The following is an 18,946-nucleotide window of genomic DNA, read 5'->3' on the forward strand; positions in this document are numbered from 1 at the left end:
TTCGTTCTTCTAGGTTAAACCGTTCGTTGGCAGTAACAGTTTTAATTTTTAGGTTTCACTCTGTTTTCTCTTATATGGATACATGTAGATGGAACTCTAAATCAAACACGGTTTGAGCTAGCTCTTTGAAACTTGGCACAATAAAATAGTTCCAAGTTCTATCTCCATGGATTGTTTACTATTGATGTAGCCATAAGTAGAGACCTGCGCAAAACACTTTCAATGAAAGGGGTTGCCAAGATTCCAAAAAACTACAAGTTTCCAGAAATCTCAGCACACATTTTTTCACCCAATCTTGATGACACTTTCAAGTAATGATCAGTACCCCAATCCCACTTGGCTCACCAAATTTCGTTCTTCTAGGTTAAACCGTTTGTTGGCAGTAACAGTTTTAATTTTTAGGTTTCACTCTGTTTTCTCCTATATGGATACATGTAGTTGCAACTCTAAATCAAACACGGTTTGTGCTAGCTCTTTGAAACTTGACACAATAAAGTAGTTCCAAGTTCTATCAATATGGTTTGTTTCCTATTAATGTAGTCCTAAGCAGAGACTGGCACAAATCACTTTCATCTAAAGGGGTTGCCAATCTACCAAAAAACTACGAGTTTCCTGAAATCTCAGCACATATTTTTTCACCCAATCTTGATGACACTTTCAGGTAATGATCAGTAACGCAATCCCACTTGGCTCACCAAATTTTGTTCTTCTAGGTTAAACCATTCGTTGACAGTAAGAGTTTTAATTTTTAAGTTTCACTCTGTTTTCTCCTATATGGATACATGTAGTTGGAACTCTAAATCAAACACGGTTTGTGCTAGCTCTTTGAAACTTGACACCATAAAGTAGTTCCATGTTCTATCTCTATGGTTTGTTTCCTATTGATGTAGCGCTAAGCAGAGACTGGCGCAAATCACTTTCATGTAAAGGGGTTGCCAAGCTTCCAAAAAAGTACAAGTTTCCTGAAATCTCAGCACACATTTTTTCACCCAATCTTTATGACACTTTCAGGTAAAGATCAGTACCCCAATCCCACTTGGCTCACCAAATTTCGTTCTTCCAGGTTAAACCGTTCGTTGGCAGTAACAGTTTTAATTTTTAGGTTTCACTCTGTTTTCTCCTATATGGATACATGTAGTTGGAACTCTAAATCAAACGCGGTTTGTGCTAGCTCTTTGAAACTTGACACAATAAAGTATTTCCAAGTTCTATCTCTATGGTTTGTTTCCTATTGATGTAGTCCTAAGCAGAGACTGGCACATATCACTTTCATGGAAAGGGGTTGCCAAGCTTCCAAAAAACTACGAGTTTCCTGAAATCTCAGCACACATTTTTTCACCCAATCTTGATGACACTTTCAGGTAATGATCAGTACCCCAATCCCACTTGGCTCACCAAATTTCGTTCTTCTAGTTTAAACCGTTCGTTGGCAGTAACAGTTTTAATTTTTAGGTTTCACTCTGTTTTCTCCTATATGAATAAATGTAGTTGGAACTCTAAATCAAACAAGGTTTGTGCTAGCTACTTGAAACTTGACACATTAAAATAGTTCCAAGTTCTATTTCTATGGATTGTTTCTAATTGATTTAGCCCTAAGCAGAGACTGGCACATATCACTTTCATGGAAAGGGGTTGCCAAGCTTCCAAAAAACTACGAGTTTCCTGAAATCTCAGCACACATTTTTTCACCTAATCTTGATGACACTTTCAGGTAATGATCAGTACCCGAATCCCACTTGGCTCACCAAATTTGGTTCTTCTAGGTTAAACGGTTCGTTGGCAGTAACAGTTTTAATTTTTAGGTTTCACTCTGTTGTCTCCTATATGGATACATGTAGTTAGAACTCTAAATCAAACAAAGTTTGTGCAAGCTCTTTGAAACTTGACACAATAAAGTAGTTCCAAGTTCTATCTCTATGGTTTGTTTCCTATTAATGTAGTCCTAAGCAGAGACTGGCGCAAATCACTTTCATGGAAAGGGGTTGCCAAGCTACCAAAAAACTACGAGTTTCCTGAAATCTCAGCACACATTGTTTCACCCAAACTTGATGACACTTTCAGGTAATGATCAGTAACCCAGTCCCAATTCGTCACCAAAATTCGTTCTTCTAGGTTACACCGTTCGTTGGCAGTAAGAGTTTTAATTTTTAGGTTTCACTCTGTTTTTTCCTATATGGATACGTGTAGTTGGAACTCTAAATCAAAGACGGTTTGGGCTAGCTTTTTGAAACTTGACACCATAAAGTAGTTCCAAGTTCTATCTCTATGGTTTGTTTCCCACTGATGTAGCCCTAAGCAGAGACTGGCAGAAATCACTTTCATGGAAAGGGGTTGCCAAGATTCAAAAAAACTACCAGTTTCCTGAAATCTCAGCACACATTTTTCCCCCTATCTTGATGACACTTTCAGGTAATGATCAGTAACCCAATCCCACTTGGCTCACCAAATTTCATTCTTCTAGATTAAACCGTTCGTTGGCAGTAAGAGTATAAATTTTTAGGTTTCACTATGTTTTCTCCTATATGGATACATGTAGATGGAACTCTAAATCAAACACGGTTTTTGCTAGCTCTTTGAAACTTGTCACAATAAAGTAGTTCCAAGTTCTATCTCTATGGTTTGTTTCCTATTGATGTAGCCCTAAGCAGAGACTGGCGCAAATCACTTTCATGGAAAGGTGTTGCCAAGCTTCCAAAAAACTACGAGTTTCCTGAAATCTCAGCACACACTTTGTCACCCAATCTTGATGTTACTTTCAGGTAATGATCAGTACCCCAATCCCACTTGGTTCACCAAATTTCGTTCTTCTAGGTTAAACCGTTCGTTGGCAGTAACAGTTTTAATTTTTAGGTTTCACTCTGTTTTCTCTTATATGGATACATGTAGATGGAACTCTAAATCAAACACGGTTTGAGCTAGCTCTTTGAAACTTGGCACAATAAAATAGTTCCAAGTTCTATCTCCATGGATTGTTTACTATTGATGTAGCCATAAGTAGAGACCTGCGCAAAACACTTTCAATGAAAGGGGTTGCCAAGATTCCAAAAAACTACAAGTTTCCAGAAATCTCAGCACACATTTTTTCACCCAATCTTGATGACACTTTCAAGTAATGATCAGTACCCCAATCCCACTTGGCTCACCAAATTTCGTTCTTCTAGGTTAAACCGTTTGTTGGCAGTAACAGTTTTAATTTTTAGGTTTCACTCTGTTTTCTCCTATATGGATACATGTAGTTGCAACTCTAAATCAAACACGGTTTGTGCTAGCTCTTTGAAACTTGACACAATAAAGTAGTTCCAAGTTCTATCAATATGGTTTGTTTCCTATTAATGTAGTCCTAAGCAGAGACTGGCACAAATCACTTTCATCTAAAGGGGTTGCCAATCTACCAAAAAACTACGAGTTTCCTGAAATCTCAGCACATATTTTTTCACCCAATCTTGATGACACTTTCAGGTAATGATCAGTAACGCAATCCCACTTGGCTCACCAAATTTTGTTCTTCTAGGTTAAACCATTCGTTGACAGTAAGAGTTTTAATTTTTAAGTTTCACTCTGTTTTCTCCTATATGGATACATGTAGTTGGAACTCTAAATCAAACACGGTTTGTGCTAGCTCTTTGAAACTTGACACCATAAAGTAGTTCCATGTTCTATCTCTATGGTTTGTTTCCTATTGATGTAGCGCTAAGCAGAGACTGGCGCAAATCACTTTCATGTAAAGGGGTTGCCAAGCTTCCAAAAAAGTACAAGTTTCCTGAAATCTCAGCACACATTTTTTCACCCAATCTTTATGACACTTTCAGGTAAAGATCAGTACCCCAATCCCACTTGGCTCACCAAATTTCGTTCTTCCAGGTTAAACCGTTCGTTGGCAGTAACAGTTTTAATTTTTAGGTTTCACTCTGTTTTCTCCTATATGGATACATGTAGTTGGAACTCTAAATCAAACGCGGTTTGTGCTAGCTCTTTGAAACTTGACACAATAAAGTATTTCCAAGTTCTATCTCTATGGTTTGTTTCCTATTGATGTAGTCCTAAGCAGAGACTGGCACATATCACTTTCATGGAAAGGGGTTGCCAAGCTTCCAAAAAACTACGAGTTTCCTGAAATCTCAGCACACATTTTTTCACCCAATCTTGATGACACTTTCAGGTAATGATCAGTACCCCAATCCCACTTGGCTCACCAAATTTCGTTCTTCTAGTTTAAAACGTTCGTTGGCAGTAACAGTTTTAATTTTTAGGTTTCACTCTGTTGTCTCCTATATGGATACTTATAGATGGAACTCTAAATCAAACACGGTTTGTGCTAGCTCTTTGAAACTTGACACAATAAAATAGTTCCAAGTTCTATCTCTATGGATTGTTTCCTATTGATGTAGCCCTAAGCAGATACCTGCGCAAATCACTTTCATGGAAAGGGGTTGCCAAACTTCCAAGAAACTACGAGTCTCCTGAAATCTCAGCACACATTTTTTCACCCAATCTTGATGACAATTTCTGGTAATGATCAGTATCCCTATCCTACTTGGCTCACCAAATGTCATTCTTCTAGGTTAAACCGTTCGTTGGCAGTAACAGTTTTAATTTTTAGGTTTCACTCTTTTTTCTCCTATATGGATACATGTAGATAAGACTCTAAATCAAACACGGTTTGTGCTAGCTCTTTGACATTTGACACAATAAAATAGTTCCAAGTTCTATCTCTATGGATTGTTTCCTATTGATGTAGCCCTAAGCAGAGACCTGCGCAAATCACTTTCATGGAAAGGGGTTGCCAAGCTACCAAAAAACTACGAGTTTCCTGAAATGTCAGCACACATTTTTTCACCAAATCTTGATGACACTTTCAGGTAATGATCAGTACCCCAATCCCACTTGGCTCACCAAATTTCGTTCTTCTAGCTTAAACTGTTCTTTTGCAGTAGCAGTTTTAATTTTTAGGTTTCACTCTGTTTTCTCCTATATGGATACATGTAGTTGGAACTCTAAATCAAACACGGTTTGTGCTAGCTTTTGAAACTTGACACAATAACGTAGTTCCAAGTTCTATCTCTATGGTTTGTTTCCTATTGATGTAGCCCTTAGCAGAGACTGGCACAAATCACTTTCATAGAAAGGGTTTGCCAAGCTTCCAAATAACTACGAGTTTCCTGAAATCTCAGCACACATTTTTTCACCCAATCTTGATGACACTTTCAGGTAATGATCAGTACCCATATCCCTCTTGGCTCACCAAATTTCGTTCTTCTAGGTTAAACGGTTCGTTGGCAGTAAGAGTTTTAATTTTTAGGTTTCACTCTGTTTTCTCCTATATGGATACATGTAGTTGGAACTCTAAATCAAATACGGTTTGTGCTAGCTCCTTGAAACTTGACACATTAAAATAGTTCCAAGTTCTATCTCTATGGTTTATTTCCTATTGATGTAGCCCTAAGTAGAGACAGGCACAAATCACTTTCATAGAAAGGGGTTGTCAAGCTTCCAAATAACTACGAGTTTCCTGAAATCTCAGCACACATTTTTTCACCCAATCTTGATGACACTTTCAGGTAAAGATCAGTACCCCAATCCCACTTGGCTCACCAAATTTCGTTCTTCTAGGTTAAACCATTTGTTGGCAGCAACAGTTTTAACTTTAGGTTTCACTCTGTTTTCTCCTATATGGATACATGTAGTTGGAACTCTAAATCAAAGACGGTTTGTGCTAGCTCTTTGAAACTTGACACAATAACGTAGTTCCAAGTTCTATCTCTATGGTTTGTTTCCTATTGATGCAGCCCTTAGCAGAGACTGGCGCAAATCACTTTCATACAAAGGGGTTGCCAAGCTTCCAAATAACTACGAGTTTCCTGAAATCTCAGCACACATTTTTTCACCCAATCTTGATGACACTTTCAAGTAATGATCAGTACCCCAATCCCTCTTGGCTCACCAAATTTCGTTCTTCTAGGTTAAACGGATCGTTGGCAGTAAGAGTTTTAATTTTTAGGTTTCACTCTGTTTTCTCCTATATGGATACATGTAGTTGGAACTCTAAATCAAGCAAGGTTTGTGCTAGCTCTTTGAAACTTGACACAATAAAGTAGTTCCAAGTTCTATCTCTATGGTTTGTTTCCTATTTATGTCGTCCTTAGCAGAGACTGGCGCAAATCACTTTCATGGAAAGGGGTTGCCAAACTTCCAAAAAACTACGAGTTTCCTGAAATCTCAGCACACATTGTTTCACCCAATCTTGATGACACTTTCAGGTAATGATCAGAAACCCAATCCCACTTGGTCACCAAAATTCGTTCTTCTAGGTTACACCGTTCATTGGCATTAACAGTTTTAATTTTTAGGTTTCACTCTGTTTTCTCCTATATGGATACATGTAGTTTGAAATCTAAATCAAACACGGTCTGTGCTAGCTCTTTGAAACTTGACACATTAAATAGTTCCAAATTCTATCTCTATGGTTTGTTTCCTATTGATGTAGCCCTAAGCCGAGACTGGCACAAATCACTTTCATGGAAAGGGGTTGCCAAGCTCCAAAAATCTACGAGTTTCCTGAACAATCAGCACACATTTTTTCACCCAATCGTGATGACACATTCAGGTAATGATCAGTACCCCAATCCCACTTGGCTCACCAAATTTTGTTCTTCTAGTTTAAACCGTTCGTTGCCAGTAACAGTTTTAATTTTTAGGTTTCACTCTGTTTTCTCCAATATAGATACATGTAGATGGAACTCTAAATCAAAGACTGTTTGTGCTAGATCTTTGAAACTTGACACAATAAAGTAGTTCCAAGTTCTTTCTCTATGGTTTGTCTACTATTGATATAGCCCTAAGCAGAGACTGGCGCAAATCACTTTCATGGAAAGGGTTTGCCAAGCTTCCAAAAAACTATGAGGTTCCTGAAATCTCAGCACACATTTTTCACCCAATCTTGATGACACTTTCAGGTAATGATCAGTACCCTAATCCCACTTGGTCACCAAATTTCGTTCTTCTAGGTTAAACCATTCGTTGGCAGTAACAGTTTTAATTTTTAGGTTTCACTCTGTTTTCTCCTATATGGATACATGTAGTTGGAAATCTAAATCAAACACGGTTTATGCTAGCTCTTTGAAACTTGACACAATAAAGTAGTTCCAAGTTCTATCTCTATGGATTGTTTCCTATTGATGTAGCCCTAAGCAGACACTGGCGCAAATCACTTTCAAGGAAAGGGGTTGCCAAGCTTCCAAAAAACTACGAGTTTCCTGAAATGGCAGCACACATTTTTTCACCCAATCTTGATGACACTTTCAGGTAATGATCAGTACCCCAAGCCCACTTGGCTCACCAAATTTCGTTCTTCTAATTTAAACGGTTCTTTGGCAGTAACAGTTTTAATTTTTAGGTTTCACTCTGTTTTCTCCTAAATGGATACATGCAGTTGGAACTCTAAATCAAAGACGGTTTGTGCTAGCTCTTTGAACCTTGACACAATAATGTAGTTCCTAGTTCTATCTCTATGGTTTGTTTCCTATTGATGTACTCCTAAGCAGAGACTGGCGCAAATCACTTTTATGGAAATGGGTTGCCAAGCTTCCAAAAAACTACGAGTTTCCTGAAATCACAGCACACATTTTTTTCACCCAATCTTGACGACACTTTCAGGTAATGATCACTACCCCAATCTCACTTGGCTCACCAAATTTCGTTCTTCTAGGTTCAACCGTTCGTTGGCAGTAAGAGTTTTAATTTTTAGGTTTCACTCTGTTTTCTCCTATATGGATACATGTAGTTGGAACTCTAAATCAAAGACGGTTTGTGGTAGTTCTTTTAAACTTGACACAATAAAGTAGTTCCAAGTTCTATCTCTATGGATTGTCCTATTGATGTAGCCCTAAGCAGAGACTGGCGCAAATCACTTTCATGGAAAGGGGTTTCCAAGCTTCCAAATAACCAGGAGTTTCCTGAAATCTCAGCACACATTTTTTCACCCAATCTTGATGTCACTTTCAGGTAATGATCAGTACACCAATCCCACTTGGCTCACCAAATTTCGTTCTTCTAAGTTAAACCGTTCGTTGGCAGTAACAGTTTAAATTTTTAGGTTTCACTCTGTTTTCTCCTATATGGATACATGTAGAGGAAACTCTAAATCAAACACGGTTTGTGCTAGCTCTTTGAAACTTGACACAATAAAGTAGTTCCAAGTTCTATCTCTATGGTTTGCTTCCTATTGAAATAGCCCTAGGCAGAGACTGGCGCAAATAACTTACATGGAAATGGGTTGCAAAGCTTCCAAAAAACTACGAGATTCCTGAAATCTCAGCACACATTTTTTCAGCCAATCTTGATGACACTTTCAGGTAATGATCAGTACCCCAATCTCACTTGGCTCACCAAATTTCGTTCTTCTAGGTTAAACCGTTCGTTGGCAGTAACAGTTTTAATTTTTACGTTTCACTCTGTTTTCTCCTATATGGATACATGTAGTTGCAACTCTAAATCAAACACGGATTGTGCTAGCTCTTTGAAACTTCACACAAGAATGCAGTTCCAAGTTATATCTCTATGGTTTGTTTCCTATTGATGTAGCCCTAAGCAGAGACTGGCGCAAATCACTTTCATGGAAAGGGGTTTCCAAGCTTCCAAAAAACTACGAGTTTCTTGAAATCTCAGCACACCTTTTTTCACCCAATCATGATGTCACTTTCAGGTAATGATCAGTACCCCAATCCCAATTGGCTCACCAAATTTCGTTCTTCTAGGTTAAACCGTTCGTTGGCAGTAACAGTTTTAATTTTTAGGTTTCACTCTGTTTTCTCCTATATGGATACATGTAGATGGAACTCTAAATCAAAGACGGTTTGTGCTAGCTCTTTGAAACTTGACACAATAAAACAGTTCCAAGTTCTATCTTCATGGATTGTTTACTATTGATGTAGCCCTAAGAAGAGACCTGCGCAAATCACTTTCATGGAAAGGGGTTGCCAAGATTCCAAAAAACTACGAGTTTCCTGAAATCTCAGCACATATTTTTTCACCCAATCTTCATGACACTTTCAGGTAGTGAACAGTCCCCAATCCCACTTGGCTCACCAAATTTCGTTCTTCTAGGTGAAACCGTTCGTTGGCAGTAAGAGTTTTAATTTTTAGGTTTCACTCTGTTTTTACCTATATGGATACATGTATTTGCAACTCTAAATCAAACACGGTTTGTGCTAGCTTTTTGAAACTTGACACAATAAAGTAGTTCCAAGTTCTATCTCTATGGATTGTTTCCTATTGATGTAGCCCTAAGCAGAGACCTGCGCAAATCACTTTCATTGAAAGGGGTAGCCAAGCTTCCAAAAAACTACGAGTTTCCTGAAATCTCAGCACACTTTTTTTCACCCAATCATGATGACACTTTCAGGTAATGATCAGTTCCCCAATCCCACTTGGCTCACCAAATTTCGTTCTTCTAGGTTAAACCATTCGTTGGCAGTAACAGTTTTAATTTTTAGGTTTCACACTGTTTTCTCCTATATGGATACATGTAGATGGAACTCTAAATCAAACACGGTTTGTGCTACCTCTTTAAAACATGACACAATAAAAGAGTTCCAAGTCCTATCTCCATGGATTGTTTACTATTGATGTAGCCCTAAGCAGAGACCTGCGCAAATCCCTTTCATTGAATGGGGTTGCCAAGCTTCCAAAATCTACGAGTTTCCTGAAATCTCAGCACACATATTTTCACCCAATCTTGATGACACTTTCAGGTAATCATCAGTATCCCAATCCTAGTTGGCTCACCAAATTTCATTCTTCTAGGTTAAACCGTTCGTTGGCAGTAACAGTTTTAATTTTTAGTTTTCACTCTGTTTTCTCCTATATGGATACATGTAGTTGCAACTCTAAATCAAACACGGATTGTGCTAGCTCTTTCAAACTTCACACAAGAAAGTAGTTCCAAGTTCTATCTCTATGGTTTGTTTCCAATTGATGTATCCCTAAGCAGAGACTGGAGTAAATCACTTTCATGGAAAGGGGTTGCCAAGCTTCCAAAAAACTACCAGTTTCCTGAAATCTCAGCACACATTTTTTCACCCAATCTTGATGACACTTTCAGGTGATGATCAGTACCCCAATCCCACTTGGCTCACCAAATTTCGTTCTTCTAGGTTAAACCGTTCGTTGGCAGTAACAGTTTTAATTTTTAGGGTTCACTCTGTTTTCTCCTATATGGATACATGTAGATGGAACTCTAAATCAAACACGGTTTGTGCTAGCTCTTTAAAACTTGACACAATAAAAGAGTTCCAAGTCCTATCTCCATGGATTGTTTACTATTGATGTAGCCCTAAGCAGAGACCTGCGCAAATCACTTTCATGGAAAGTGGTTGCCAAGCTTCCAAAAAACTACGAGTTTCCTGAAATCTCAGCACACATTTTTTCACCCAATCTTGATGACACTTTCAGGTAAAGATCAGTACCCCAATTCCACTTGGCTCACCAAATTTCGTTCTTCTAGGTTAAACCGTTCTTTGGCAGTAACTGTTTTAATTTTTAGGTTTCACTCTGTTTTCTCCTATATGGATACATGTAGTTGCAACTCTAAATCAAACACGGTTTGTGCTAGCTCTTTGAAACTTCACACAAGAAAGTAGTTCCAAGTTCTATCTCTATGGTTTGTTTCCTATTGATGTAGCCCTAAGCAGAGACTGGCGCAAATCACTTTCATGGAAAGGGGTTGCCAAGCTTCCAAAAAACTACGAGTTTCTTGAAATCTCAGCACACATTTTTTCACCCAATCATGATGTCACTTTCACGTAATGAGCAGTACCCCAATCCCACTTGGCTCACCAAATTTCGTTCTTCTAGGTTAAATCGTTCGTTGGCAGTAACAGTTTTAATTTTTAGGTTTCACTCTGTTTCCTCCTATATGGATACATGTAGATGGAACTCTAAATCAAACACGGTTTGTGCTAGCTCTTTGAAACTTGACACAATAAAAGAGTTCCAAGTCCTATCTCCATGGATTGTTTACTATTGATGTAGCCCTAAGCAGAGACCTGCGCAAATCACTTTCATGGAAAGTGGTTGCCAAGCTTCCAAAAAACTACGAGTTTCCTGAAATCACAGCACACATTTTTTCACCCAATCTTGATGACACTTTCAGGTAATGATCAGTACCCCAATCCCACTTGGCTCACCAAATTTCGTTCTTCTAGGTTAAACCGTTTGTTGGCAGTAACAGTTTTAATTTTTAGGCTTCACTCTGTTTTCTCCTATATGGATACATGTATTTGCAACTCTAAATCAAACACGGTTTGTGCTAGCTCTTTGAAACTTGACACAATAAAGTAGTTCCAAGTCCTATCTCTATGGTTTGATTCCTATTGAAGTAGCCCTAGGCAGAGACTGGCGCAAATCACTTATATATAAATGGGTTGCCAAGCTTCCAAAAAACTACGAGTTTCCTGAAATCTCAGCACACATTTTTTCACCCAATCTTGATGACACTTTCTGGTAATGATCAGTACCCCAATCTCACTTGGCTCACCAAATGTCATTCTTCTAGGTTAAACCGTTCGTTGGCAGTAACGGTTTTAATTTTTAGGTTTCACTCTGTTTTCTCCCATATGGATACATGTAGTTGGAACTCTAAATCAAACACGGTTTGTGCTAGCTCTTTGAACCTTGACACAATAAAGTAGTTCCAAGTTCTATCTCTATGTTTTGTTTCCTATTGATGTAGTCCTAAGCAGAGACTGGCGCAAATCACTTTCATGGAAAGGGGTTGCCAAGCTACCAAAAAACTACGAGTTTCCTGAAATCTCAGCACATATTTTTTCACCCAATCTTGATGACACTTTCAGGTAATGATCAGTACCCCAATCCCACTTGGCTCACCAAATTTTGTTTTTCTAGGTTAAACCATTCGTTGGCAGTAAGAGTTTTATTTTTTAGGTTTCACTCTGTTTTCTCCTATATGGATACATGTAGTTGGAACTCTAAATCAAACACGTTTTGTGCTAGCTCTTTGAAACTGGACACAATAAAGTAGTTCCAAGTTTTATCTTTATGGATTGTTTCCTATTGATGTAGCCCTAAGCAGAGATTGGCGCAAATCACTTTAATGGAAACGGGTTGGCAAATTTCATAAAACTACGAATTTCCTAAATCTCAGCACACATTTTTTCACCCAAAGTTGATGACACTTTCAGGTAATGATCAGTACCCCAATCCCACTTGGCTCACCAAATTTCGTTCTTCTAGGTTAAACAGTTCGTTGGCAGTAACAGTTTTAATTTTTAGGTTTCACTCTGTTTTCTCCTATAAGGATACATGTAGTTGCAACTCTAAATAAAACACGGTTTGTGGTAGCTTTTTGAAACTTGACACAATAAAGTAGTTCCAAGTTCTTTCTCTATGGATTGTTTCCTATTGATGTAGCCCTAAGCAGAGACCTGCGCAAATCACTTTCATGGAAAGGGGTTGCCAAGCTTCCAAAAAACTACGAGTTTTCTGAAATCTCAGCACACATTGTTTCACCCAATCTTGATGACACTTTCAGGTAATGATCAGTACCCCAATACCACTTGGTCACCAAATTTCGTTCTTCTAGGTTAAACCGTAATTTGGCATTAACAGTTTTAATTTTTAGGGATCACTCTGTTTTCTCCTATATGGACACATGTAGATGGAACTCTAAATCAAACACGGTTTGTGCTAGCTCTTTGAAACTTGACACAATAAAATAGTTCCAAGTTCTATCTCTATGGATTGTTGCCTATTGATGTAGCCCTAAGCAGAGACTGGCATAAATCACTTTCATGGAAAGGGGTTGCCAAGCTACCAAAAAACTACGAGTTTCCTGAAATCTCAGCACACATTTTTTCACCCAATCTTGATGACACTTGCAGGTAATGATCAGTACCCCAATCCCACTTGGCTCACCAAATTTCGTTCTTCTAGGTTAAACCGTTCGTTGGCAGTAACAGTTTTAATTTTTAGGTGTCACTCTGTTTTCTCCTATACGGATACATGTAGTTGGAACTCTAAATCAAACACGGTTTGTGCTAGCTCTTTGAAACTTGAGACAATAACGTAGTTCCAAGTTCAGTCTCTATGGTTTGTTTCCTATTGATGTAGCCCTAAGCAGAGACTGGCGCAAATCACTTTCATAGAAATTGGTTGCCAAGCTTCCAAATAACTACGAGTTTCCTGAAATCTCAGCACACATTTTTTCACACAATCTTGATGACAGTTTCAGGTAATGATCAGTACCCCAATCCCACTTGGTCACCAAATTTCGTTCTTCTAGGTTAAACCGTTCGTTGGCATTAACAGTTTTAATTTTTAGGGATCACTCTGTTTTCTCCTATATGGATACATGTAGTTGGAACTCTAAATCAAACTCGGTTTGTGCTAGCTCTTTGAAACTTGACACAATAAAGTAGTTCCAAGTTCCATCTCTATGGTTTGTTTCCTATTGATGTAGCCCTAAGCAGAGACTGACGCAAATCACATTCATGGAAAGGGGTTGCCAAGCTTCCAAAAAACTACGAGTTTCCTGAAATCTCAGCACACATTGTTTCACCCAAACTTGATGACACTTTCAGGTAATGATCAGTACCCCAATCCCACTTGGCTCACCAAATTTCGTTCTTCTAGGTTAAACCATTTGTTGGCAGTAACAGTTTTAATTTTTAGGTTTCACTCCATTTTCTCCTATATGGATACATGTAGTTGGAACTCTAAATCAAACACGGTTTGTGCTAGCTCTTTGAAACTTGACACAATAAAGTAGTTCCAAGTTCCATCATATGGTTTGTTTCCTATTGATATAGCCCTAAGCAGAGACTGGCGCAAATCACATTAATGGAAAGGGGTTGCCAAGCTTCAAAAAAACTACGAGTTTCCTGAACAATCAGCACACATTTTTTCACCAAATCTTGATGATACTTTCTGGTAATGATCAGTACCCCGATCCCACTTGGTAACCAAAATTCGTTCTTCTAGGTTACACCATTTGTTGGCATTAACAGTTTTATTTTTTAGGATTCACTCTGTTTTCTCCTATATGGATATATGTAGTTGCAACTCTAAATCAAACACGGTTTGTGCTAGCTCTTTAAAACTTGACACAATAAAGTAGTTCCAAGTTCTATCTCTATGGATTGTTTCCTCTTGCTGTAGTCCTAAGCAGAGACTGGCGCAAATCACTTTCATGGAAAGGGGTGGGCAAACTTACAACGTATGAGTTTCCTGAAATCTCAGCACACATTTTTTCACCCAGTCTTGATGACACTTTCAGGTAATGATCAGTACCCCAATCCCACTTGGCTCACCAAATTTTGTTCTTCAAGTTAAACCTTTCGTTGGCAGTAAGAGTTTTAATTTTTAGGTTTTACTCTGTTTTCTCCTATATGGATACATGTAGTTGAAACTCTAAATCAAACACGGCTTGTGCTAGCTCTTTGAAACTTGACACAATAAAGAAGTTCTAAGTTCTATTTCTATGGTTTATTTCCAATTGATGTAGCCCTAAGCAGAGACTGGCACAAATCACATTCATGGAAAGGGATTGCCAAGCTTTCAAAAAACTACGAGTTTCCTGAAATCTCAGCACACATTTTTTCACCCAATCTTGATGACACTTTCAGGTCATGATCCGTACCCCAATCCCACTTGGCTCACCAAATTTTGTTCTTCTAGGTTAAACCGTTCGTTGGCAGTAACACTTTTAATTTTCAGGTTTCACTCTGTTTTCTCCTATATGGATACATGTAGATGGAACTCTAAATCAAACACGGTTTGTGCTAGCTCCTTGAAACTTGACACATTAAAATAGTTCCAAGTTCTATTTCTATGGATTGTTTCCTATTGATGTAGCCCTAAGCAGAGACCTGCGCAAATCACTTTCATCAAAAGGGGTTGCCAAGCTTCTAAAAAACTACGAGTTTCCTGAAATCACAGCACACATTTTTTCACCTAATCTTGATGACACTTTCAGGTAATGATCAGTACCCCAATCCCACTTGGCTCACCAAATTTCATTCTTCTAGGTTAAACCGTTCGTTGGCAGTAACAGTTTTAATTTTTAGGTTTCACTCTGTTTTCTCCTATATGGATACATGTAGTTGGAACTCTAAATCAAAGACTGTTTGTGCTAGCTCTTTGAAACTTGACACATTAAATAGTTCCAAGTTCTATCTCTAAGGTTTGTTTCCTATTGATATAGCCCTAAGCCGAGACTGGCACAAATCACTTTCATGGAAAGGGGTTGCCAAGCTCCAAAAATCTACGAGTTTCCTGAACAATCAGCACACATTTTTTTCACCCAATCGTGATGAAACATTCAGGTAATGATCAGTACCCCAATCCCACTTGGCTCACCAAATTTCGTTCTTCTAGTTTAAACCGTTCGTTGCCAGTAACAGTTTTAATTTTTAGGTTTCACTCTGTTTTCTCCTATATGGATACATGTAGTTGGAACTCTAAATCAAAGACTGTTTGTGCTAGCTCTTTGAAACTTTACACAAGAAAGTACTTCCAAGTTCTATCTCTATGGTTTGTTTCCTATTGATGTAGACCTAAGCAGAGACTGGCGCAAATCACTTTCATGGAAAGGGTTTGCCAAATTCCAAAAAACTATGAGTTTCCTGAAATCTCAGCACACATTTTTTCACCCAATCTTGATGACACTTTCAGGTAAAGATCAGTACCCCAATCCCACTTGACTCACCAAATTTCGTTCTTCTAGTTTAAAACGTTCGTTGGCAGTAACAGTTTTATTTTTTAGGTTTCACTCTGTTGTCTCCTATATGGATACATATAGATGGAACTCTAAATCAAACACGGTTTGTGCTAGCTCTTTGAAACTTGACACAATAAAATAGTTCCAAGTTCTATCTCTATGGATTGTTTCCTATTGATGTAGCCCTAAGCAGATACCTGCGCAAATCACTTTCATGGAAAGGGGTTGCCAAACTTCCAAGAAACTACGAGTCTCCTGAAATCTCAGCACACATTTTTTCACCCAATCTTGATGACAATTTCTGGTAATGATCAGTATCCCTATCCTACTTGGCTCACCAAATGTCATTCTTCTAGGTTAAACCGTTCGTTGGCAGTAACAGTTTTAATTTTTAGGTTTCACTCTTTTTTCTCCTATATGGATACATGTAGATAAGACTCTAAATCAAACACGGTTTGTGCTAGCTCTTTGACATTTCACACAATAAAATAGTTCCAAGTTCTATCTCTATGGATTGTTTCCTATTTATGTATCCCTAAGCAGAGACCTGCGCAAATCACTTTCATGGAAAGGGGTTGCCAAGCTACCAAAAAACTACGAGTTTCCTGAAATCTCAGCACACATTTTTTCACCCAATCTTGATGACACTTGCAGGTAAAGATCAGTACCCCAATCCCACTTGGCTCACCAAATTTCGTTCTTCTAGGTTAAACCATTTGTTGGCAGCAACAGTTTTAACTTTAGGTTTCACTCTGTTTTCTCCTATATGGATACATGTAGTTGGAACTCTAAATCAAAGACGGTTTGTGCTAGCTCTTTGAAACTTGACACAATAACGTAGTTCCAAGTTCTATCTCTATGTTTTGTTTCCTATTGATGCAGCCCTTAGCAGAGACTGGCGCAAATCACTTTCATAGAAAGGGGTTGCCAAGCTTCCAAATAACTACGAGTTTCCTGAAATCTCAGCACACATTTTTTCACCCAATCTTGATGACACTTTCAAGTAATGATCAGTACCCCAATCCCTCTTGGCTCACCAAATTTCGTTCTTCTAGGTTCAACCGTTCGTTGGCAGTAAGAGTTTTAATTTTTAGGTTTCACTCTGTTTTCTCCTATATGGATTCATGTAGTTGGAACTCTAAATCAAGCAAGGTTTGTGCTAGCTCTTTGAAACTTGACACAATAAAGTAGTTCCAAGTTCTATCTCTATGGTTTGTTTCCTATTTATGTAGTCCTTAGCAGAGACTGGCGCAAATCACTTTCATGGAAAGGGGTTGCCAAACTTCCAAAAAACTACGAGTTTCCTGAAATCTCAGCACACATTGTTTCACCCAATCTTGATGACACTTTCAGGTAATGATCAGAAACCCAATCCCACTTGGTCACCAAAATTCGTTCTTCTAGGTTACACCGTTCATTGGCATTAACAGATTTAATTTTTAGGTTTCACTCTGTTTTCTCCTATATGGATACATGTAGTTTGAAATCTAAATCAAACATGGTCTGTGCTAGCTCTTTGAAACTTGACGCATTAAATAGTTCCAAATTCTATCTCTATGGTTTGTTTCCTATTGATGTAGCCCTAAGCCGAGACTGGCACAAATCACTTTCATGGAAAGGGGTTGCCAAGCTCCAAAAATCTACGAGTTTCCTGAACAATCAGCACACATTTTTTCACCCAATCGTGATGACACATTCAGGTAATGATCAGTACCCCAATCCCACTTGGCTCACCAAATTTTGTTCTTCTAGTTTAAACCGTTCGTTGCCAGTAACAGTTTTAATTTTTAGGTTTCACTCTGTTTTCTCCAATATAGATACATGTAGATGGAACTCTAAATCAAAGACTGTTTGTGCTAGATCTTTGAAACTTGACACAATAAAGTAGTTCCAAGTTCTTTCTCTATGTTTTGTTTCCTATTGATATAGCCCTAAGCAGAGACTGGCGCAAATCACTTTCATGGAAAGGGGTTGCCAAGCTTCCAAAAAACTACGAGGTTCCTGAAATCTCAGCACACATTTTTCACCCAATCTTGATGACACTTTCAGGTAATGATCAGTACCCTAATCCCACTTGGTCACCAAATTTCGTTCTTCTATGTTAAACCGTTCGTTGGCAGTAACAGTTTTAATTTTTAGGTTTCACTCTGTTTTCTCCTATATGGATACATGTAGTTGGAAATCTAAATCAAACACGGTTTATGCTAGCTCTTTGAAACTTGACACAATAAAGTAGTTCCAAGTTCTATCTCTATGGATTGTTTCCTATTGATGTAGCCCTAAGCAGACACTGGCGCAAATCACTTTCAAGGAAAGGGGTTGCCAAGCTTCCAAAAAACTACGAGTTTCCTGAAATGGCAGCACACATTTTTTCACCCAATCTTGATGACACTTTCAGGTAATGATCAGTACCCCAAGCCCACTTGGCTCACCAAATTTCGTTCTTCTAATTTAAACGGTTCTTTGGCAGTAACAGTTTTAATTTTTAGGTTTCACTCTGTTTTCTCCTAAATGGATACATGCAGTTGGAACTCTAAATCAAAGACGGTTTGTGCTAGCTCTTTGAACCTTGACACAATAATGTAGTTCCAAGTTCTATCTCTATGGTTTGTTTCCTATTGATGTACTCCTAAGCAGAGACTGGCGCAAATCACTTTTATGGAAAGGGGTTGCCAAACTTCCAAAAAACTACGTGTTTCCTGAAATCTCAGCACACATTTTGTCACCCAATCTTGACGACACTTTCTGGTAATGATCAGTACCCCAATCCCACTTGGCTCACCAAATTTTGTTCTTCTAGGTTCAATCGTTCGTTGGCAGTAAGAGTTTAAATTTTTAGGTTTCACTCTGTTTTCTCCTATATGGATACATGTATTTGGAACTCTAAATCAAAGACGGTTTGTGTTGGGCTGGGGATGTGGCTCAAGCGGTAGCGCGCTCGCCTAGCATGCGTGCGGCCCGGGTTCGATCCTCAGCACCACATACCCACAAAGATGTTGTGTCCGCCGAGAACTAAAAAATAAATATTAAAAAAAAATTCTCTCTCTCTGTCTCTCTCTCTTAACTCTCTCCTCTCTCATTCTCTCTTAAAAAAAAAAAAAAACACGGATTGTGCTAGCTCTTTGATACTTGGCCCAATAAAAGTGTTCCAAGTTCTATCTCTATGGATTGTTTCCTATTGATGTAGCCCTAAGCAGAGACTTCCATAAATCT

The sequence above is a fragment of the Spermophilus citellus genome (assembly GCF_964194105.1).
Source record: "Spermophilus citellus genome assembly, chromosome: 1".
Taxonomy (NCBI): Eukaryota; Metazoa; Chordata; class Mammalia; order Rodentia; family Sciuridae; genus Spermophilus; species Spermophilus citellus.